The sequence below is a fragment of the Macaca fascicularis genome, chromosome 14 (genome assembly GCF_037993035.2).
Source record: "Macaca fascicularis isolate 582-1 chromosome 14, T2T-MFA8v1.1".
NCBI classification, from domain to species: domain Eukaryota; kingdom Metazoa; phylum Chordata; class Mammalia; order Primates; family Cercopithecidae; genus Macaca; species Macaca fascicularis.
In genome coordinates, this window is record NC_088388.1 from 234469 (window position 1) to 257793 (window position 23325).

General features: G+C 49.8%; 1 long non-coding RNA gene across 1 annotated transcript; it reads right to left on the reverse strand.

Moving 5' to 3' along the window:
• Positions 1-18130: 18130 nt before the first annotated feature.
• Positions 18131-20399, reverse strand: LOC123568831 (uncharacterized). The gene is made up of 2 exons (XR_006692415.3): positions 19300-20399; positions 18131-18764 (listed from the first exon to the last, which is right to left on the reverse strand). It is a non-coding gene; the product is annotated as an uncharacterized lncRNA (long non-coding RNA).
• Between the last annotated feature and the right edge of the window lie 2926 nt (positions 20400-23325).

Sequence of the window (23325 nt, forward strand, 5' to 3'; positions counted from 1 at the left end):
TTCTCCTCTGAGGTTAACACTTAATCGTCCAGCTTCAGCTTGCAGGACTCCAGCAATACGCAAAGCCTCAAAGAAAATGAGGGAAATATCGTCATGGGTGCACTATAGTTTTCTGATGAAACATAATTCCTCTCTATAGTAGAAACCCCCATTTCAACCAAAGATAATTACAGTAAGCCTAATTTGTTTGCAAAATAGCTTTAGTCTCATTAAACTCGGCCTGATTATTTACATGTCTGCAATGAATATGACTCGTGACGGATCACGTGGGGTTTTTAAGAGTCTGCTTTGGTAGAACTCTTTCTCTTTTCTCTGTCACCCAGGCTGGAGTGCAGTGGCGTAATCACAGCTCACTGCAGCCTCACACTCCTGGGCTCGGGCGATTCTCCCACCTCACCCTTTTGAGTAGCTGGTACTACAGGGATGTGCCATCACACCCCGCTAAGTTTTTCTTTTTTTTTGAGAGGGGGTTTTTGCTATGCTCTCTAGTAGTCCCAGCTACTAGAGAGGCTGAGACAGGTGGATCACTTGAGTCCGGGAGGTTGAGGCTGCAGTGAGCTGAGATCACACCACTGCATTCCAGCCTGAGTAACAGAGTGACGCCCTGTCTGAAAACACATAAACAAAATAAGCAACAAAAAACAGTCACTTTACAATGTTTATAAACCCAGTTCTAGCCACCTAACTACACAAGGTTCTTCCTCCCTCTCTCTTCACAGCTTTCTGTACTCATTTCTTCCATTCATTCTGAAAGAAACTTTAACTCCAAAACAGAGAAATTACTTTAAAAAAAAAACACACATCTTCATACCTTATGTTTTTTTTGTTTTTTGAGACTGAGTCTTGCGATCTCTGCTCGCTGCAACTTCCGCCTCCCAGGTTCAAGCGATTCTTCCCCCTCAGCCTCCCAAACAGCTGGAGTTACAGGCGTGAGCCCCTGAGCCCAGCCAAGATTGACTCCTCAAAGGGAAGCAGACTCTTCCAGTCAAAGCCTTGGTAAAACAACCACTTTCTCCAACTGTGTCCTGCTGCAAAAGAAAGAGGGAATCTTATTGCACCGATGCAGAGGACTATATTGCCACAAGAATACTCACAGTTTCCAAATTCTGGAGGAACCAGAAAGAGAGAAACAAACATTCTCCAAATGCTTTTAAATTGAGATGGGGTCTCACTCTGTCACCCAGGCTGGAGTGCAGCGGCACAATCTCAGCTCACTACAACCTGTGCTTCCTGGGTTCAAGAAATCCCCCTGCCTCAGCCTGCTGAATAGCTGGGATTACAGGTGCCCGCCACTACATCCAGCTAATTCTTGTATTTTAGTAGAGGTGGGGCCTCCCCATGTTGGTCTCGAACTCCTGACCTCAAGTGGTCCACCCACTTCAGTCTCCCAAAGTGCTGGGATTACAGGCTTGACTCACTGCACCCGGCCCAAATTTTGTCCACAGGAGTATACCTTACTTATTATTGAAGGCTGTAAATCGTTCAAAATAAGTTTCCTGGACTCTGAAAAACAAAACAGGGATCGGCAACAATCCGAGCAAAAGTCAGAAAGGTGGCTCCAGCCTCCTGCATTCAGTCCATTTAGTTAACTCTGGTTATGCTTGACATTCGTGAACATTTCAGCTCTTCAGGGCTTCTGTACACTTTTCTTTATTCTCATGTTACAATTGCCAAAATTATCAGAAGCCTGTATCTGAGAACACTTGTTAAAATCCTACAGCTTATTGGCCGGGTGTGGTGACTCACGCCTGTAATCCCAGCATTTTGGGAGGCTGAGGCGGGCGGGTCACAAGGTCAGGAGATGGAGACCAGCCTGGCTAACACGGTGAAACCCCGTCTTTACCAAAAATACAAAAAATTAGCCGGGCGCGGTGGCGGGTGCCTATAGTCCCAGCTACTCGGGAGGCTGAGGCAGGAGAGTGGCGTGAACCTGGGAGGCGGAGCTTGCAGTGAGCTGAGATCGCACCACTGCACTCCAGCCTGGGCGACAGAGTGAGACGCTGTCTCAAAATAAATAAATAAATAAAATAATCCTACAGCTTATTATAAACCATCTTTTGAAAAGGATTAAAACAAGACAATTATCTGTGAATAGCAAAATGTCCAGGGTAGTTACAGTTAGAAACACGACTGACAATTTGGTTATCTCCGTGGTTTACAATAACTTAACAACCTTAATTATGATTGATAGCATCTACTTAGACATTAGAATTTTAGAAATCCCATACAATTTTGGAACATAGATTAGCATTATTCATAAAAATATAACCTGAAGAAGATTGAGCCTCATTTTGGCAATTTCATGTACCCAAATATCTTGAATAATCCTGTTTACATCTTTTTTCTGGACACTTTGGGGTCCTCTGACGTATTTGAAGAGCCAGGTACTAGGTGTAAGGTCCTCTGAGCTGGCCGCACCGTGGTCCAGCCAGGTGACATTCCCCTGTCCTTGTGAATGTACTTTGTAATGTTCCTCCCCGCCCTGGTGAGGATACACCTTCCCTGCCCTTGAGAATATACTTTGTAACATCCATCCCCTGCCTGCAAAAAATTGCTGCTGACCCACCGCCTATCCCAAACCTATTAGAACCCATGGTAAGCCACCACCTTGACCGACTTCTTTCTCGGAATCAGCCCTCCTGCACCCAAGTGAATAAACCGCCTTGTTGCTCACACTAAGCCTGCTTGGGTGGCCTCTTGTACGGTCTGCTCGGGTGGTCTCTCATATGGCTGCATGTAACAAGTTTGAGAGCAACCTGGCCAACGTGGTGAAACCCTGTCTCTACTAAAAATACAAAATTAGCCGGGCGTGATGTCGCACACCTGTAGTCCCAGCTATTCGGGAGGCTGAGGCAGAAGAATCGCTTGAACCCGGGAGGCAGAGGTTACAGTGAGCCGAGATCATACCACTGCACTCCAGTCTGGGGGACAGAGCGAGACTCTGCCTCAAAAAATAAAAATAAAAGTTAACTCGCTGATGGGTAGAGAAGGGGAAATAAACAGTTATAAAATTTATCATGCAAGTGGTTCCTCCACCGTGGAGAGAAGCTTAAGCTTCATGACTGTCCAATGGAGTCAAAACCCTTGGCTGGGGAAAGGGAAGGCTGTGGCGGTGTGTGGCTGGGGATCTGCCAGCTGGCTGTGTGGGACCCTTGGGCCGGGCGTCCCAGGCCCAGCACAGAGAAAGGAGCAGCTGGGAGCTGCTGTTCACCAGTGTGTCCCAAAAAAGGAAGGAAAAGGCTATGAAAAGGCCCCTGATCCCCCCAGGAGTGACAGGGGATGGGGAGCAGTTTCCTGTAAGCTCAGAAGCCCACGGATGAAAAGGCTTAGAAGCCACAGTGAGAGGCTCTGACACCGATTCCACTCACTGCTTCTCCAGTCCCATGTTGGGCACTAAAAATGTTGCAGGACTTTTCCTTAGTTTAGCTAAAGACGGGGTTCTTTGTCCCATGGCCACGAAAATTCAGGCTCACAGACAATCTGAACGGTGAGTAAGACAGGGTTTTATTGGATGAAAAGGGAGAAAGGGGAAACAGGGACTCTCACAAGGCCGGAGTCCCCGCTAGGTGCTTCCCCTGCCAGCCATTTGAATCCCAGGTTTCACACCAGAAAAAGGGGGCCGGGCTCCTCCTGCTGCAAAAGCCGTGAATGTTCCGAGACTCCGCCCCAGTGGGCAGGCCAGCTGGCGTTTTTCTGGGGACCCCCTCCTACCTACCTGTCTCACTTATATCATGTTGCATTAAGAACCTTTGTTTTAATCCCATCAATTTCCATTTTATTTAGTCCATTTCTTAATAACCATCTAAAGATTTCCCCCCTGCAAGGATGAGTCCCATGACCCTCCCCTTTCTTTTTCCTCTTAGTTTCACCCCTGCTGATGCTTTTTATTGGTCTTCTTTTGTTTTCTCTTTGTTTTATGAGGCAGGGTCTTGCTCTGTTGCCCAGGCTGCAGTTGCACTGGAGCTCACTATAGCCTTAAGTCTGCAGGCTCAAGCAGGCCTCCTGCCTCAGCCTCCCGAGTAGCTGGGACTAGAAGTGCACATCACCACACTTGGCTAATTTTTTTTTTTTTTTTTTTGGAGAGAGGGGGTCTCCCTATGTCAACCCACGCTGTTCTCAAAATCTTAGGCTCAAGCAATCCTGGTGCTTCAGCCTCCCAACATGCTGGGATTATAGGCATGAGTCACCATGCCCAGCCTGGTCTTATTTCTTAATGACCCTTTAACAATTTCCATCTTCTCTTGATTGAGTCCTTTGAGTTCCCCTTTTGCGTTTCCCAGTTCTTCTGTTGGTTAACCTCATCTTTTTCTTGGCATCTGTAAGACCCATGAGGGGAAGCTAAGACAGCAAATTGGATGAGGCTCCCTGAACTATCTTTCAGCTTTGCAGCGGTCAGGTTACATAAGGTGCCCATGAAAATGGGTGTCCTCTAACCACAGCATTTACCGTGACCTGGGTAACAGGCGTATTCTGTGGGTGAACTTCCTGGTCATCACAACGCCAGCCCCACGGGGCTGCTTCTCTCGGGGTTTACAGGTGGATTCAGGCAGCCCCTCTTCTTAGAGTCAACGGATCTTACTGTGCACTCGTCTGTGATTGTCCAGCACTGAGCTGTGGGTCCTGCACCAACCGAGCTCTTCCACTCGGAAGCGTTTAGCACCAAAGACAGAGCCTCCAAATTTGAATTGCAGTGAGCTGAGATCCATCTGAGTGAAGGTATTTCAGGAAGCTGACGGGGGTGGTCTACAGGTGGCTCAGTTCTTCACGTTACTCCTCCGGTTCCCACCACCCTTTGGTTTTGCCTTTTCCCTGGCATTGGTTGCCTTTAGGTGACCACAGATCACAAACGTGCATTCTGAGAAAATTTTGCCCTCAAGGGCTGGCCCTGGGGCTAGTGGCCTGAGCTCGGACTCACTGAAATCTGACCTTGCTGTGGCATCATCAGGGTCAGACCCAACACTCTCTTCTTTTGTTTTTTTGAAACGGAGCCTCACTGTGTCACCCAGGCTGGAGTGCAATGGCCCATCCTCGACTCACTGCAACCTCCACCTCCCAGGTTCAAGCAATTCTCCTGCCTCAGCCTCCTGAGTAGCTGGGATTACAGGTGCCCACCACCACACTTGGCTAATTTTTGTATTTTTAGTAGAGACAGGGTTTCACCATGTTGGCCAGGCTGGTCTCCAACTCCTGACCTCGTGATCTGCCTGCCTCAGCCTCCCAGAGTGCTGGGATTACAGGCTCGAGCCACCGCGCCTGGTTAATTTTTGTATTTTTAGTAGAGGCGGGACTTCACCATCTTGACCAGGATGGTCAACACTCCCTTTTAATTTCATTTTAGCCGTTACAGATCATGACAACCAAGAGACCAAATGTTTCACTTTTTCTTTTTTTTTTTTCTTTTTTTGAGATGGAGACTAGCTCTGTCGCCCAGGCTGGAGTGCAGTGGCCGGATCTCAGCTCACTGCAAGCTCCGCCTCCCGGGTTCATGCCATTCTCCTGGCTCAGCCTCCCGAGTAGCTGGGACTACAGGCACCTGCCACCTCGCCCGGCTAGTTTTTTGTATTTTTTAGTAGAGACGGGGTTTCACCATGTTAGCCAGGATGGTTTCGATCTCCTGACCTCGTGATCCGCCCGTCTCGGCCTCCCAAAGTGCTGGGATTACAGGCTTGAGCCGCCGCGCCCGGCCTCACTTTTTCTTTTTAGCGTTCATCTCCTTCTGGATCCAGTGAACCAACTCCCTGGGAGCTGGATGCATCTCGGAATTCCACTGGTAACTTTTCTCCTTAGTAACTGAGCGCGGCCCAGCGGCAGCTCCAGGGGTGACCACACAGCCACCCAGGAATCAAAGGTTACTCATCCCCCACCCTTTTATCATTTCTCTTTCTGTCCATTTAGTTCATCTTTATTGTGTTTTTCCTTCATTTTGAAACCATCCTTAAATAATAACTAGAAAAAAGATTTCTCGCCAGGTGCAGTGGCTCACACCTGTAATCCCAGCATTTTGACAGGCCAAGGCAGGCGGATCACGAGGTCAAGAAATTCAGGCTGGGCGCGGTGGCTCACGCCTGTAATCCCAGCACTTTGGGAGGCCGAGACGGGCGGATCACGAGGTCAGGAGATCGAGACCATCCTGGCTAGCACAGTGAAACCCTGTCTCTACTAAAAACTGCAAAAAAATTAGCCGGGCAAGGTGGCGGGCGCCTGTAGTCCCAGCTACTCGGGAGGCTGAGGCAGGAGAATGGCGTGAACCTGGGAGGCGGAGCTTGCAGTGAGCTGAGATCCGGCCACTGTACTCCAGCCTGGGCGACAGAGCGAGACTCCGTCTCAAAAAAAAAAAAAAAAAAAAAAAAAAAGAAATTCAGACATCCTAGCCAACATGGTGAAACCCCATTTCCACTAAAATACAAAAATTATCCGGGCATGGTGGCACGTGCCTGTAGTCCCAGGTACTCAGGAGGCTGAGGCAGGAGAATCACTTGAACCCGGGAGGTGGAGTTTGCAGTGAGGAGATTGCACCATTGCACTCCAGCCTAGTGACAGAACAAGACTCCGTCTCCGAAAAACAAAAACAAAAACTTTAGCAAAAACCACATCCTCATTTTCTAAAATAAATCTCTTCACCAAAACACATCTTACTTTCTTTACACACTCTGTATATAGAATTGTTTATTTTATATCTAGTAGCTTTAATTACATATATTGACTACTATTTTAGCTCTTAGTAACCCCAATTTCCAGCGAAAAACCTAAGATTACTTAATTTAACCTAACAAATCTTTAAGATTTTAAACTACCACAAAGAATTTTGAAATTATGGGCCGGGCACGGTGGCTCACGCCTGTAATCCCAGCACTTTGGGAGGCTGAGGTGGGCAGATCCCGAGGTCAGGAGATCAAGACCATCCTGGCTAACACAGTGAAACCCCGTCCCTACAAAAAATGCAAAAAATTAGCTGGGCGTGGTGGTGGGCACCTGTAGTCCCGCTACTTGGGAGGCTGAGGCAGGAGAATGGTGGGAACCCAGGAGGTGGAGCTTGCAGTGAGCTAAGATCGCACCACTGTACTCCAGCCTGGGCAACTGAGCAAGACTCTGTCTCAAGAAAAAAAGAATTTTGAAATTATGACACAGGTATCTTCCCTAATGCTTCTCCAGTCATGCTGGGTTCCAAGTCCTTGCATGGCATCCAAGACCAGCTATGAAGGGCGGGCCTACCCGGGTTCTGAATTTCCACACCAAGTGTGGCGCTCAGGACGGAGGACAGAGTTTTAGAGGCAAAAGTCTGACCCATCCCAGCATAGCTCAAAAACAACAACAACAACAAAAACCAACAACCAAACAAGCAGAATACCACAGCAACGTCGGGAGGTTACTCTACACGGTCTAAGGGAGGAGGCAAGAATTATCCACCCCTTGTTTAGCGTATCATCAAGAAATAACCGAAAAAACGGGCAGCCAGCAGCTCTCGGGGCCCCTCTGTCTACGGAGTAGCCAATCTTTATTACTTTACTTTCCTAATAAACTTGCTTTCCCTTTAGGGACTCGCCCTGATTTCTTTCTCGCACGAGATCCAGGAACCCTCTCTCGGGTCTGGATCGGGACCCCTTTCTTGTAACATCTTTCTGGCGACCACAGAAGAAAAACCCCAGACCCAAAAGCTAACTTTGGGTAGGCGGTGGGGCCCAGTGACGTATTTCTGGCGACCACAGGAGGGGCCACGGTGCGGAAACCCAAGACCTAGAGGCTAACTTTGGGTAAGGGGTGGGGTCCGGGCACATCTTTCTGGCGATCCCTGAAGGGACAACACTGAGGAGGAGCCCCCAACCCAAAGGAAACAGACTCAGCCCTGATCGGACGACTCTGGGTGAGTGGTGGTGTAGCCGGGAAAGGATGGGATTGGGTGAGGGGCCAAGGCCGACAGCGCGAAAGGCCACTCTTAGTAAGAGGCAAGGATGCTTGGCCCACCTGGGGTTAGAGGCCCCCCCGTTCTAAGATTTAGGGGCTTAGAGGCCCCTCTCAGTAGAGTCCCTCTGGGTGAGAACGGGTTCGGCCCCAGGGGACGTTAGTGGCTATTCTCTTTGGGGTTAATCTGCCTGGCACTCTTTGCTGACGGCCGTGGGTGACAGGTGTGTGTGTGGTGTGTGTGTGTGGTGTGTGGTGTGTGTGTGTGGGGTGTGTGTGTGGGGTGTGTGTGTGGTGTGTGTGTGCTGTGTGGTGTGTGTGGTGTGTGGTGTGTGTGTGGTGTGTAGTGTGTGTGTGTGGTGTGTGTGTGTGTGGTGTGTGTGTGGTGTGTGGTGTGTGTGGTGTGTTTGTGTGTGTGTGTGGTGTGTGGTGTGTTTGTATGTGTGTGTGTGTGGTGTGTGTGTGGTGTGTAGTGTGTGGTGTGTGGTGTGTGTGTGGTGTGTGGTGTGTGTGGTATGTTTGTGTGTGTGTGTGGTGTGTGGTGTGTGTGTGTGGTGTGTAGTGTGTAGTGTGTGTGTGGTGTGTGGTGTGTGTGTGGTGTGTAGTGTGTGGTGTGTGGTGTGTGTGTGGTGTGTGGTGTGTGTGGTATGTTTGTGTGTGTGTGTGGTGTGTGGTGTGTGTGTGGTGTGTGTGGTGTGTGTGTGGTGTGTGTGTGTGGTGTGTGGTGTGTGTGGTGTGTGTGTGGTGTGTGTGTGGTGTGTGGTGTGTGTGTGGTGTGTGGTGTGTGTGGTGTGTGTGTGTGTGTGGTGTGTGGTGTCTGTGTGGTGTGTGTGTGTGGTGTGTGGTGTCTGTGTGGTGTGTGTGTGTGGTGTGTGTGTGTGTGTGTGGTGTGTGGTGTGTGTGGTGTGTGTGTGGTGTGTGGTGTGTGTGGTGTGTGTGTTTGTGTGTGTGTGGTGTGTGGTGTGTGTGTGGTGTGTGGTGTGTGGTGTGTGGTGTGTGTGTGGTGTGTGGTGTGTGGTGTGTTTGTATGTGTGTGTGTGGTGTGTGTGTGTGTGGTGTGTGTGTGTGTGGTGTCTGTGTGGTGTGTAGTGTGTGGTGTGTGGTGTGTGTGTGGTGTGTGGTGTGTGTGGTATGTTTGTGTGTGTGTGTGGTGTGTGGTGTGTGTGTGTGGTGTGTAGTGTGTAGTGTGTGTGTGGTGTGTGGTGTGTGTGGTGTGTGTGTGGTGTGTAGTGTGTGGTGTGTGGTGTGTGTGTGGTGTGTGGTGTGTGTGGTATGTTTGTGTGTGTGTGTGGTGTGTGGTGTGTGTGTGGTGTGTGTGGTGTGTGTGTGGTGTGTGTGTGTGGTGTGTGGTGTGTGTGGTGTGTGTGTGGTGTGTGTGGTGTGTGTGTGGTGTGTGGTGTGTGGTGTGTGTGTGGTGTGTGGTGTGTGTGGTGTGTGTGTGTGTGGTGTGTGGTGTCTGTGTGGTGTGTGTGTGTGGTGTGTGTGTGTGGTGTGTGGTGTCTGTGTGGTGTGTGTGTGGTGTGTGTGTGTGTGTGTGGTGTGTGGTGTGTGTGGTGTGTGTGTGGTGTGTGGTGTGTGTGGTGTGTGTGTTTGTGTGTGTGTGGTGTGTGTGTGGTGTGTGGTGTGTGTGTGGTGTGTGGTGTGTGGTGTGTTTGTATGTGTGTGTGTGGTGTGTGTGTGTGTGGTGTGTGGTGTCTGTGGTGTGTGTGTGTGTGGTGTGTGGTGTGTGGTGTGTGGTGTGTGGTGTGTGGTGTGTGTGGTGTGTGGTGTGCGTGGTGTGTGTGTGGTGTGTGTTTGTGTGTGGTGTGTTTGTATGTGTGTGTGTGGTGTGTGTGTGTGTGGTGTGTGGTGTCTGTGGTGTGTGTGTGTGTGGTGTGTGGTGTGTGGTGTGTGGTGTGTGGTGTGTGGTGTGTGTGGTGTGTGGTGTGCGTGGTGTGTGTGTGGTGTGTGTTTGTGTGTGGTGTGTTTGTATGTGTGTGTGTGGTGTGTGGTGTGTGTGGTGTGTGTGTTTGTGTGTGTGTGGTGTGTGTGTGGTGTGTGGTGTGTGTGTGGTGTGTGGTGTGTGGTGTGTTTGTATGTGTGTGTGTGGTGTGTGTGTGTGTGGTGTGTGGTGTCTGTGGTGTGTGTGTGTGTGGTGTGTGGTGTGTGGTGTGTGGTGTGTGGTGTGTGGTGTGTGTGGTGTGTGGTGTGCGTGGTGTGTGTGTAAACTGGACGAGGCTTCCCTCTGGCCCGTCGTGTCCTTGGGAGCTTGGCCTTGTAACCACGTGGCCGTACTTTCTCTTGGTCTCCGCCATCACACTGGCCGCCCGGGTTCAGGGTTCAATTCTCAGCGTAGGGGATGGATCTTTACCTTCTGTTTGTCCGTGTTTTTATACGTGTTGTGTGTGTAATACAAAAGAGCTTTAATTAATTGGTTTAATAATAAGAGCTTAAATCAAAAATTGTGTCAGAAAAGTTAAAAGTGCAATGCCCTTCAGTTCATGTGACTTAAGTAATCTTTGGGAAATAAAGACAGTTTTAAAGATTATTGGTAAAATAGAAATACCTTCAAAAATGTAAACATTTGGCCGGGCGCGGTGGCTCAAGCCTGTAATCCCAGCACTTTGGGAGGCCGAGACGGGCGGATCACGAGGTCAGGAGATCGAGACCATCCTGGCTAACATGGTGAAACCCCGTCTCTACTAAGAAATACAAAAACTAGCTGGGCGAGGTGGCGGGCGCCTGTAGTCCCAGCTACTCGGGAGGCTGAGGAATGGCGTGAACCCGGGAGGCGGAGCTTGCAGTGAGCTGAGATCCGGCCACTGCACTCCAGCCTGGGCGGCAGAGCGAGACTCCGTCTCAAAAAAAAAAAAAAAAAATGTAAACATTTGGTCTAAATAATGCATGTCAGGTATGACATCTACTAAATGCTTTAAGGTCATAAACTGCTTCTTTCACTTTTGAAAATTGTTGAGTTTACCTACCTTGGAGCATTAGATTCTAGGGAAGGGCTGGGGACAGGTGGAGTTAGCCACGCCCCAGCTTTGCTGGGGTCGCCTCCTCCCTGTACTTTAGCCTGGTGTGTCCTAGGCAGGCTCTACAGCTGATGCATCATGAAATTCCCGAACTTACCAAGGTTTTCAACAAAAGTAAACGTCACTTAGAGTTGACATTATAACATGTCATTGAGACTACTGAGGAAACAGTTCTACATGCAAACTGTGTAAAGAAAGTGAATGTGTTTTTGGTTAAAAAATATATATATATGGCCGGGCGCGGTGGCTCAAGCCTGTAATCCCAGCACTTTGGGAGGCCGAGACAGGCGGATCACGAGGTCAGGAGATCGAGACCATCCTGGCGAACACGGTGAAACCCCGTCTCTACTAAAAAATACAAAAAACTAGCCGGGCGAGGCGGCAGGCTCCTGTAGTCCTAGCTACTCGGGAGGCTGAGGCAGGAGAATGGCGTAAACCCGGGGGGCGGAGCTTGCAGTGAGCTGAGATCCGGCCACTGCACTCTAGCCCGGGCGACAGAGCCAGACTCCGTCTCAAAAAAAAAAAAAAAAAAAAAAAAAAATATATATATATATATATATGCACACACACACGTATGTAAGAAGTCGTGGAAATGTGGATTTTTTCTTGCCTAAGTTAAAAGGTTAAAGGATTGTTTTAAGTTAGGATAAAAATAAAGGTTTAAACAACTTGTGGAAGGTTTATTTTTAAAAAAATTAAATGGTAGAAACTCTGTGAACATATTGGCTAAAGTTAAAGTGGCATTATTCTGCTTTTCTGTAAACTGAACATTGGAATAACACCCCACCAGGTTTTTCTTAAAGCACTAATCTACTCTGTAACCAAACAATTGTAAAGAGTTATGGAAGGTTTATTAAAGTCTTCCCTGCGGTCAAACTGATTAAGATTGAATAGGTTTGTTTATAATGTTTTGTTAAGAATTGCGTTTGGGCCGGGCACGGTGGCTCACGCCTGTAATCCCAGCACTTTGGGAGGCCGAAGCGGGTGGATCACGAGGTCAGAAGTTCAAGACCAGCCTGGCCAAGATGGTGAAACCCCGTCTCTACTGAAAATACAAAATATTAGTCGGGTGTGGTGGCAGGTGCCTGTAATCCCAGGTACTTGGGACGCTGAGGCAGTAGAAGCACTTGAACTCGGAGGGTGGAGGTTGCAGTGAGCCGAGAGCACGCCACTGCACTCCAACCTGGGTGACAGAGTGAGACTCCATCTAAAAAAAAAAAGACTTGGGTTTGACATGAATAATACAAAAATGCACCAGTGACATTTGGCTTGTTTAGTATGAGTCATACAGGAAGCACTGGCAAATGTGAAATGGTGTTTGGTTTTCTTTGGGCTGTGTTTGTATGTGTTATGGGTATGTATTCCAAAATTATACGCAATTCCTATAGTTCTGAGATGACTTAGTGTATGTTACTAATAGTTATAATTACATAAAATTGTTACGTACCCCAGAAGTAACCAAATTTCGTTATCAATTGTGACTTTAATAGTGATTGTCCTAAGGCTTTTATCATCCACAGACACTTGTTGTCTTGCTTGGTCTTCTTCAGAAGGTGGTTTACGATCAGCTATAAAACTTTACTAGGTGTGGCCGGGCACGGTGGCTCACGCCTGTAATCCCAGCACTTTGGGAGGCCGAGGCGGGCGGATCACGAGGTCAGGAGATCGAGACCATCCTGACTAACACAGTGAAACCCCGTCTCTACTAAAAAAATACAAAAAAACTAGATGGGCGAGGTGGCGGGTGCCTGTAATCCCAGCTACTCGGGAGGCTGAGGCAGGAGAATGGCGTAAACCCAGGAGGCGGAGCTTGCAGTGAGCTGAGATCCGGCCGCCGCACTCCAGTCCGGCACTCCAGCCCAGGCGACAGAGTGAGACTCCGTCTCAAAAAACAAACAAAAACTTTACCAGATACACTCAAATGCAGATTTCTTTGTTTTGGTGTTTTTTGTTTTGTTTTGTTTTTGTTTTTGTTTTTTCGTGTTTTTTTTGACAGAGTCTTGCCCTGTCACCCAAGCTGGAGTGCTCTTGGCTCACTGCAACCTCTGCCTCCCAGGTTCAACCGATTCTCCTGCCTCAGCCTCCCCCGTAGCTGGGATTCAGGCATGCACCACCACATTTGGCTAATTTTTGTGTGTTATTAGTAAATACAGGGTTTCAGCATGTTGGCCAGGCTGTTTTTGAACACCTGACCTCAGGTGATTCACCTGCCTCAGCTTCCCAAAGTTGTGGGATTCCAGGCGTGAGCCACCGTGCCCGGCCCTCAAATGCAGGTTTCTAATAACTTTGGAGACTGTGACATTAGAAAAAAGGGAAAAACTTTAGGACTCTCATGGAGAACTGAAATGTTCATGAATATCAAACAGGAGTTAAGTGCATAGACTAAAGAAGCCTGAACTTGGCCGGGCGCGGTGGCTCAAGCCTGTAATCCCAGCACTTTGGGAGGCCGAGGTGGACGGATCACGAGGTCAGGAAATCGAGACCAGCCTGACCAACATGGTGAAACCCCGTCTCTACTAAAAATACAAAAATTAGCAGGACATGATGGTGTGTACCTGTAATCCCAGCTACTCAGGAAGCTGAGGCAGGAGAATCGCTTGAACCTGGGAGATGGAGGTTGTGGTGAGCTGAGATCACGCCACTGCACTCCAGCCTAGACAGAACGAGACTCCATCTCAAAAAAAAAAAAAGTCTGAAGTAATCTTTTTAATTTTGTTGAAAAGGTTGCTGATCTTTCGGTTTTCAGAGTCCAGAAAATTTTTCTGTTGAGCTATTTACAGCTTTTAGCAATTGAGTAAAGTATACTTCTGTAAACAAAATTCGGAGTGTATTTGTTTCTCTCTGCCTGATTTGGAAACTATTCACATTCTTAATTTGGAAACTATTTATATGATTAATTTATGGCAATACAGTTATTTGCATAAGTGCAATAAGAATCTATTTTCTTTTGCAACAGGACACAATTGGAGACTTTGGTTATTTTACCAAGGCTTTGACTAGAATGGTGTGCTTTCTTTTAAGGAATGAAACGTGACTTGCGGCCGGGCACGGTGGCTCACACCTGTAATCTCAGCACTTTGGGAGGCTGAGGCAGGCGGATCACAAGGTCAGGAGATGGAGACCATCCTGGCTAACACGGTGAAACCCCATCTCTACTAAAAATACAAAAAAAAAAAATTAGCCGGGTGCGGTGGCGGGCACCTGTAGTCCCAGTTACTCAGGAGGCTGAGGCAGGAGAATGGCGTGATCCCGGGAGGCAGAGCTTGCAGTGAGCCGAGATCGCGCCATTGCACTCCAGCCAGGTTTCTGATCTGTGGTAAGAAATGTTTCTTTCTTTTCTTTCCTTCCTTTCCTTCCTTCCTTCCTTCCTTTCTCTTTCTTTTCTTCTTTTTTTTTTTTTTTTTTTTGGAGACGGAGTCTCTGTCACCAGGCTGGAGTGCAGTGGTGCGATCTCGGCTCACTACAACCTCTGCCTCCCGTGTTCAAGTGATTCTCCTGCCTCAGCCTCCCAAGTAACTGGGACTACAGGCGTGCACCACCATGCTCGGCCAATTTTTGTAGCTAATTTTTGTATTTTTCGTAGAGACATGGTTTCACCATGTTGGCCAGGCTGGTCTCAAAGTCCTGACCTCAAGTGATGTGCCCACCTCAGCCTCCCAAAGTGCTTGGATTACAGGTGTGAGCCACAGTGCTTCGTAAAGAATGTCACTTTCTAACAGGTCGAGGAGCCCCAAGTTATCTTGGGACCCCAAGAGGAGAGGAATTTACTCAACTGGCAGGTATTTGAGGGCAGAAACCTTTGGCAGGGCTCGACTCTAAAACCGTCTTATCTAGGATTCCTTGTATGGAACAGAGTTCCATCAAAGCGAAGTTAAAAAAAGCTTCTGTAAAAAATAATTATTCGTGCTGCACTTTATACAAATAATCAGGTGAAATTTAATAAAGCAAATTGGTCACACTACGATTTGTCTTTAGTAAAAATAGGAAACTAGAGAGAAAAAAATGATGTTTCAAGAACTATGGTACATTTGTTATTAAATTCTAGTCTCATCAGTTGTGTTAAGTTTGCATTTAGTGAACTTAATATCTGACATGCATTATTTAGACCAAATGTTTACATTTTTTAAGATATTTCTATTTTACCAATAATCTTCAAAACTGTCTTTATTTTCCAAAGATTACTTAAGTCACATGAACTGAAAGGCATTGCACTATTAACTTTTCTGACACAATTTTTGATTTAAGCTCTTATTATTAAACCAATTAATTAAAGCTCTTTTATATTACACACACAACACGTATAAAAACACGGACAAGGGCCGGGCGCGGTGTCTCAAGCCTGTAATCCCAGCACTTTGGGAGGCCCAGACGGGTGGATCACAAGGTCAGGAGATCGAGACCATCCTGGCTAACACGGTGAAACCCCGTCTCTACTAAAAAAATACAAAAAAACTAGATGGGCGAGGTGGCGGCGCCTGTAGTCCCAGCTACTCCGGAGGCTGAAGCAGGAGAATGGCGTGAACCCGGGAGGCGGAGCTTGCAGTGAACTGAGATCCGGCCACTGCACTCCAGCCCGGGCGACAGAGCGAGACTCCGTCTCAAAAAAAAAAAAAAAACACGGACAAACAGAAGGTAAAGATCCATCCCCTAGGCTGAGAATTGAACCCTGAACCCGGGCGGCCAGTGTGATGGCGGAGACCAAGAGAAAGTACGGCCACGTGGTTACAAGGCCAAGCTCCCAAGGACACGACGGGCCAGAGGGAAGCCTCGTCCAGTTTACACACACACCACGCACACCACACACCACACACACCACACACCACACACCACACACCACACACCACACACACACACACCACAGACACCACACACCACACACACACACACCACACACACACATACAAACACACCACACACCACACACCACACACACACCACACACCACACACACACCACACACACACAAACACACACACCACACACACCACACACCACACACACACCACACACACCACACACCACACACACACACACACACCACACAGACACCACACACCACACACACACACCACACACACACACCACACAGACACCACACACCACACACACACACACCACACACACCACACACCACACACACACCACACACCACACACCACACACACACCACACACACCACACACACACCACACACACCACACACCACACACACACACCACACACACACCACACACACCACACACACACACCCCACACACACCCCACACACACACCACACACCACACACACCACACACACCACACACACACACCACACACACCACAGACACCACACACCACACACACACACCACACACACACACAAACACACCACACACCACACACACACACCACACACCACACACCACACACACACCACACACACCACACACCACACACACACATACCACACACACACATACAAACACACCACACACCACACACACACAAACACACCACACACACCACACACACACCACACACACACACCACACAGACACCACACACCACACACACACACACACCACACACCACATACCACACACCACACACACCACACACCACACACACATACAAACACACCACACACCACACACACACACACACACCACACACACACACCACACACCACACACACACACCACACACCACACACCACACACCACACACACCACACACACACCACACACACACACCACACACCACACACACCACACACACACCACACACCACACACACCACACACCACACACCACACACACCACACACACACACACCACACACACACACACACCCCACACACACCCCACACACCACACACACACCACACACACACACCACACACCACACACACCACACACACACCACACACCACACACACCACACACCACACACCACACACACCACACACCACACACCACACACACCACACACACACACCACACACACACCACACACCACACACACATCACACACACACCACACACACCACACACACCACACATCACACACACACCACACACCACACACACCACACACACCACACACACACCACACACACCACACACATCACACACACACACACCGCACACCACACACACACCACACACCACACACACACACCACACACACCACACACACACCACACACCACACACCACACACACCACACACACACCACACACCACACACATCACACACACACACACCGCACACCACACACACACCACACACCACACACACCACACACACACACCACACACACCACACACACCACACACACACCACACACCACACACACCACACACACACCACACACCACACACACACCACACACCACACACACACCACACACACCACACACCACACACCACACACACACCCCACACACACACCCCACACACACACCCCACACACCACACACACCACACACCACACACACACACCACACACACCACACACACACACCACACACACACCACACACACCACACACACACACCCCACACACACACCACACACACACCACACACCACACACACCACACACACCACACACACACCACACACACACACCACACACCACACACACACACCACACACCACACACACACACCACACAGACACCACACACCACACACACATACCACATACACACACCACACACCACACACACCACACACCACACACACCACACACACACACCACACACCACACACACACACCACACACCACACACACACACCACACACACACCACACACACCACACACACACCACACACCACACACACACCACACACCACACACACAAGCACACACACACCACCCCCACACCACACACACACCACACCCACACCACACACATGCACACACACACCACACACATGCACACACACACCACACACACCACACATCAGACACACACCACACACACCACACACACCATACACACCACACACACACCACACACCACACCCCACACACACCACACACACGCACACACACATGCACACACACACCACACACACGCACACACACACACAGAGGCCAGGAGTCTGACTGGTGAGTAATTCTTACACTTTTGCCAGCATGACAGGCTTCTGGTTTCCCTTCCCCCGGGGGACCCAGTGACCCAACTGTAGCCGCACAAGCCGCAGACAAAACCCCTCAGACACCCAGTCACAGAAGGAAGGGCTTTATTCGGCCGGGAGCTTCGGCAAGACTCACGTCTCCAACAACTGAGCTCCCCGAGTGGGCAATTCCTGTCCCTTTTAAAGGCTCACAACTCTAAGGGGGTGCGTGAGAGGGCCGTGATCGATTGCGTGAGCAGGGGGTACGTGACTGGGGGCTGCACGCACCGGTAATCAGAACGGAACAGAACAGGACAGGGATTTTCACGGTGCTTTTCTACACAATGCCTGGAATCTATAGATAACAGAACCGATTAGATCAGGGATCGATCTGTAACTACCAGGCCCAGGGTGTGACGCCGGGCTGTCTGCCTGTGGATTTCATTTCTGCCTTTTAGTTTTTACTTCTTTCTTTGGAGGCAGAAATTGGGCATAAGACAATATGAGGGGTGGTCTCCTCCCTTACAACTGGCGGCACCACAGCCCTGCGGGCCAAGCCGCAACACAAAGGAAAGTTGCTCTTTCCGTTCTGGCCAGAGCAAACTCCGTGTGAGAAAACGTAGACAGCAGCCACTCTGCTTGGCACCCAGTATCACACTGGCAAGGCTCAAACTTGCCCCCGTCATCGTTAATCCAACCTCCAGCCAGGAGTTTCAACACGCGTTCTCTGGGCAAGACGGCCGTCCTGAGGGATGGAAAAGATAAAAACGGGAAAGGAGAGAGAGAAAAGCATTGCCTGTGGCAGGGTGGGGAAGGCAAAGGCTCAGGGAGGCCAGAGAAAGGCCCGCCCACTGCAGGACACTGAGGAGCTCGGCGGCTGCTGTTGGGAAGGACTTTTTCCCGCCGTCCCATCAGCTCTCAAGTTTCCCTCTTCGGGAAGGAAAAAGCTCCCACGTCCCACGATCCTGTCCGTGCCTAACCCCGTCACCCACGGCCGTCAGCAAAGAGTGCCAGGCAGATTAACCCCAAAGAGAATAGCCGCTAACGTCCCCTGGGGCCGAACCCGTTCTCAGCCGGGAGGGACTTTTCCCAGAGGGACTCTACTGAGAGGGGCCTCTAAGCCCCTAAATCTTAGAACGGACCCGACCAACCCTCCTGGGGGGGGGCCTCTAACCCCAGGTGGGCCAAGCATCCTTGCCTCTTACTAAGAGTGGCCTTTCGCGCTGTCGGCCTTGGCCCCTCACCCAATCCCATCCTTTCCCGGCTACCCCACCACTCACCCAGAGTCGTCCGATCAGGGCTGAGTCTGTTTCCTTTGGGTTGGGGGCTCCTCCTCAGTGTTGTCCCTTCAGGGCTCGACAGAAAGATGTGCCCGGACCCCACCCCTTACCCAAAGTTAGCCTCTAGGTCTTGGGTTTCCGCACCGTGGCCCCTCCTGTGGTCGCCAGAAATATGTCACTGGGCCCCACCGCCTACCCAAAGTTAGCTTTTGGGTCTGGGGTTTTTCTTCTGTGGTCGCCAGAAAGATGTTACAAGAAAGGGGTCCCGATCCAGACCCGAGAGAGGGTTCCTGGATCTCGTGTGAGAAAGAAATCAGGGCGAGTCCCTAAAGGGAAAGCAAGTTTATTAGGAAAGTAAAGTAATAAAGATTGGCTACTCCGTAGACAGAGGGGCCCCGAGAGCTGCTGGCTGCTCATTTTTTCGGTTATTTCTTGATGATACGCTAAACAAGGGGTGGATAATTCTTGCCTCCTCTTTTAGACCGTGTAGAGTAACCTCCTGACGTTGCCATGGCATTGGTGAACTGTCAGGGAACTGGTGGGAGTGTAGCACTGAGGACGGCCAGAGGTCACTCTCGTCACCATCTTGGTTTTGGAGGAATTTGTCCGGCTTCCTTACTCCAAACTGTTTTATCAGCAAGGTCTTTGTGACCTGTGGCTATTGCCAACCTCTTGTGTCATCCTGTGCCTTAGAACGCCTTAACCACCTGGGGATGCAGCCCAGTAGGTCTCAGCCTCGTCTTGCCCAGCTCCTCATCAAGATGGAGTTGCTCCGGTTCACACGCCTCTTACAGAACAGTCTCTGCTGTTTCGCCCTCTGGACCAGCCAGAACATTTCTCTCGCTGTCTCTCCACTCTCCCTGGGACGCCGCTAGGTCTCTGCTCCTGAGACCAGGGTGTTCACTTTGGAGGCACGTGGAGTCCATTTTCCCCATTGTGTGGCTGTGGGCCTGGTGCTAGTGAGGCAGGAAAACGAGGCCTGGAGACAGGGAACGTAAGACCGATTCACACCTCAGGTATGACAGGAAATAGCCTCTCCATAGGGCCTGCGCCCAGTAAATGACTCTGTAACTTTATTTCATCCTCCATAAGGCCTACACCCAGTCAATAACTTTGTAACTTTACTTCATCCTCTCCATTTACATAGGGCGTACACCAAGTAACCAATGGAATCTTCTAGAAGGTATTTAAACTCCCCAAAATTCTGGAACGGGGCCCTTGAGCCCCACGCTCTGACGGCTCCCATGCTGTGGTGTGTGCTTTCATTTCCAGTAAATCTCCTCATTCCTTCCTTCCTTTGTATGTTTTGTCCAGTTCTTTGTTCAAGACGCCAAGAACCTGGACACCCTCCACGGGTAATGATATGAAACTCACATTCCCCCAGCGACTCTGCACTTTTTAAAGAAAAGAGACTTCGGGTGTTACTTTACCTCTACAGGGGCCGAAAGGCCCCCCAGGCTGGGAGCAGAAGGCCCAGCCCAGCTGCTATTGGTGGGCGGCACCGCGCACCCAGGCCACAGAGCAAAAGACGCTCAGAAAGGTCTCTTTCTAAACACATCAAAACCCAGTTTTGTTTTTGCTTTTTGGCTTTTGTTTTTTTTGTTTGTTTGTTAAAGCAAAACACCCGTTTCATCTCAGACTTACTGCAGGAGAACCAGCAAAGCCCTGTGTCTGCCCAGGCATGTTCCTATGGAGAAACCCCAACTGGTTTCCAGGGCAGGAAGCCTGGCCCAACTGTGTGGACTGTGCCAGGGAGTCGGCCTCAGGCCAGGAACGGAGCTGGCCCCAGAGGCCGGGGTGAAACACAAGCTGTGAGCTGCCAAGCAGAAACAGAGCAACCGGACACTATTTTCATGACGAGATTCTGGGTTTTTCCCTGATATTTGTTTCCTGGGTTTTTTTGGTTTTGTTTTTTTCCTTCCCAGTATTTCTGGACTTGAACTTTAGAACTTCAACTTCTCTGAGGTTTAACTTGGCGGGAGGAGGGGGATTAATTATTGTACCATAATTTCTCCTACGATACTGGATTTGGGAAAGGGTATAGATCTTAATTTGGCATTCTGAATTGCTTGCGTTTGATTAAAAGCCTGACTTCTATCATTTGAGTCCAACCCCACGGGGCTTGGCGGGTGTTCTCACCATGTGTGGAGAGATCGTAAGAAATAAATACACAAGACAAAGAGATGAAGAGAAAACAGCTGGGCCCAGGGGACCACTACCACCAAGATGCGGAGACCGGTAATGGCCCTGAATGGCTGGGCGCGCTGATATTTACTGCATACAAGACAAGGGGTTAGGGTAAGGAGGGTGAGTCGTCCAAGTCATTGATAAGGTCACGCAAGTCACATGATCATAGGACGGGGGCCCTTCCTTATAGGCAGCCGAAGCAGAGACGGAAGGCAGCATACGTCAGCGTTTTCTTCTGTGCACTTATAAGAAAGATCAAAGACGGCCGGGCTTGGTGCCTCACGCCTGTAATCCCAGCACTTTGGGAGGCCGAGGTGGGTGGATCATGAGGTCAGGAGATCGAGACCATCCTGGCTAACACGGTGAAACCCTGTCTCTACTAAAAATACAAACAATTAGCCGGGCATGGTCGTGAGCGTCTGTAGTCCCAGCTACTTGGGAGGCTGAGGCAGGAGAATGGCATGAACCCAGGGGGTGAAGCTTGCAATGAGCCAAGATCGTGTCACTGGGCAACACAGTGAGCCTCCATCTCAAAAAAAAAAAAAAAAAAAGATCAAAGACTTTATTTCTTCTATCGTTACCTTCTACGAACTTCAAAGAGGAACCAAGAGTACGGGAGGAACATGAAAGTGGACGAGGAGTGTGACCACTGAAGCACAGCACCACAGGGAGGGGTTTAGGCCTCCGGATGACTGCGGGCAGGCCTGGATAATATCCAGCCTCCCACAAGAAGCTGGTGGAGCAGAGCGTTCCCTGACTCCTCCAAGGAAAGGAGACTCCCTTTCGCGGTCTGCTAAGTAACGGGTGCCTTTCCAGGTACTGGTGTTACCGCTTGACCAAGGAGCCCTCAGGCGGCCCTTATGCGGGCGTGACAGAGGGCTCATCTCTTGCCTTCTAGGTCACTTTCTCACCATGTCCCTTCAGCACCTGACCCTATACCCACCGGTTATTCCTTGGTTATATGAGTAATGCAAGAAAGAGTAATATTAAAAGTTAATGATTAATAATGCCCATGCTGATTGATAATGTCCATGATAAAAGCTGATTAATAATGTTTATACTATTGATAATGTTCATGATCATCTCCATATCTAATTTGTATTCTGACTGTTCTTACTCTATTTTCTTTATTATACTGAAACAGTTTGTGCCTTCAGTCTCTTGCCTCCGCACCTGGGTAATCCTCCGCCCACACTATCGCATGCCCTGAATAACGGGGTTAAGAACAATTTGGGTGGCAAACAGGGTACGAAGGGCACAGGGGGCTCAAAACACAGGGAGTTAGTTTAACTGCGGTCCAGGCCTGGGGTCTAAGGGGCGGAGGGAACTGTAGGCTGGGCCTGGAGCTCGGGGAAGGGAGCTGAGGTGGACTTCAGGAGTCTGGTGGGTTCTTCCCGTGCACAAACGGGCAGATCTGAGCTTCCACCGTCTAGGAAAATGCAGCCCAGTGGATTTCAGCCTCATTTTACCCAGCTCCTAATCAAGATGGAGTTGCTCTGGTTCAAATGACTAGCTTCACCACCTAGGGGGTGAACCGGCCACAGTTCCCCGGAGGCCATCAGAAGACAGAGCCCCTGGGTCAGAAGCAAGGACGGCTGACTTCTCTGGCAAGGAGGTGGCCAAGGGAACCGCTTCTGCGGCGGCTTCCCAAGCCCCAGCTCCCACAGGAAGCCCGGAGGACCGGGGGACCCGTGCCACGCAGTGGGTGGCGGCAGGAGCCCAGCCCGGGGCACATCTTCCCGGACAAGAACTCTGCCCCGACACTGGCTGCCCTCGGCGCCGGGGAGGCCTCCCAGGGCTGTGCCAGGAAAACACCCCCGAACCGACGGCCCGGAACCG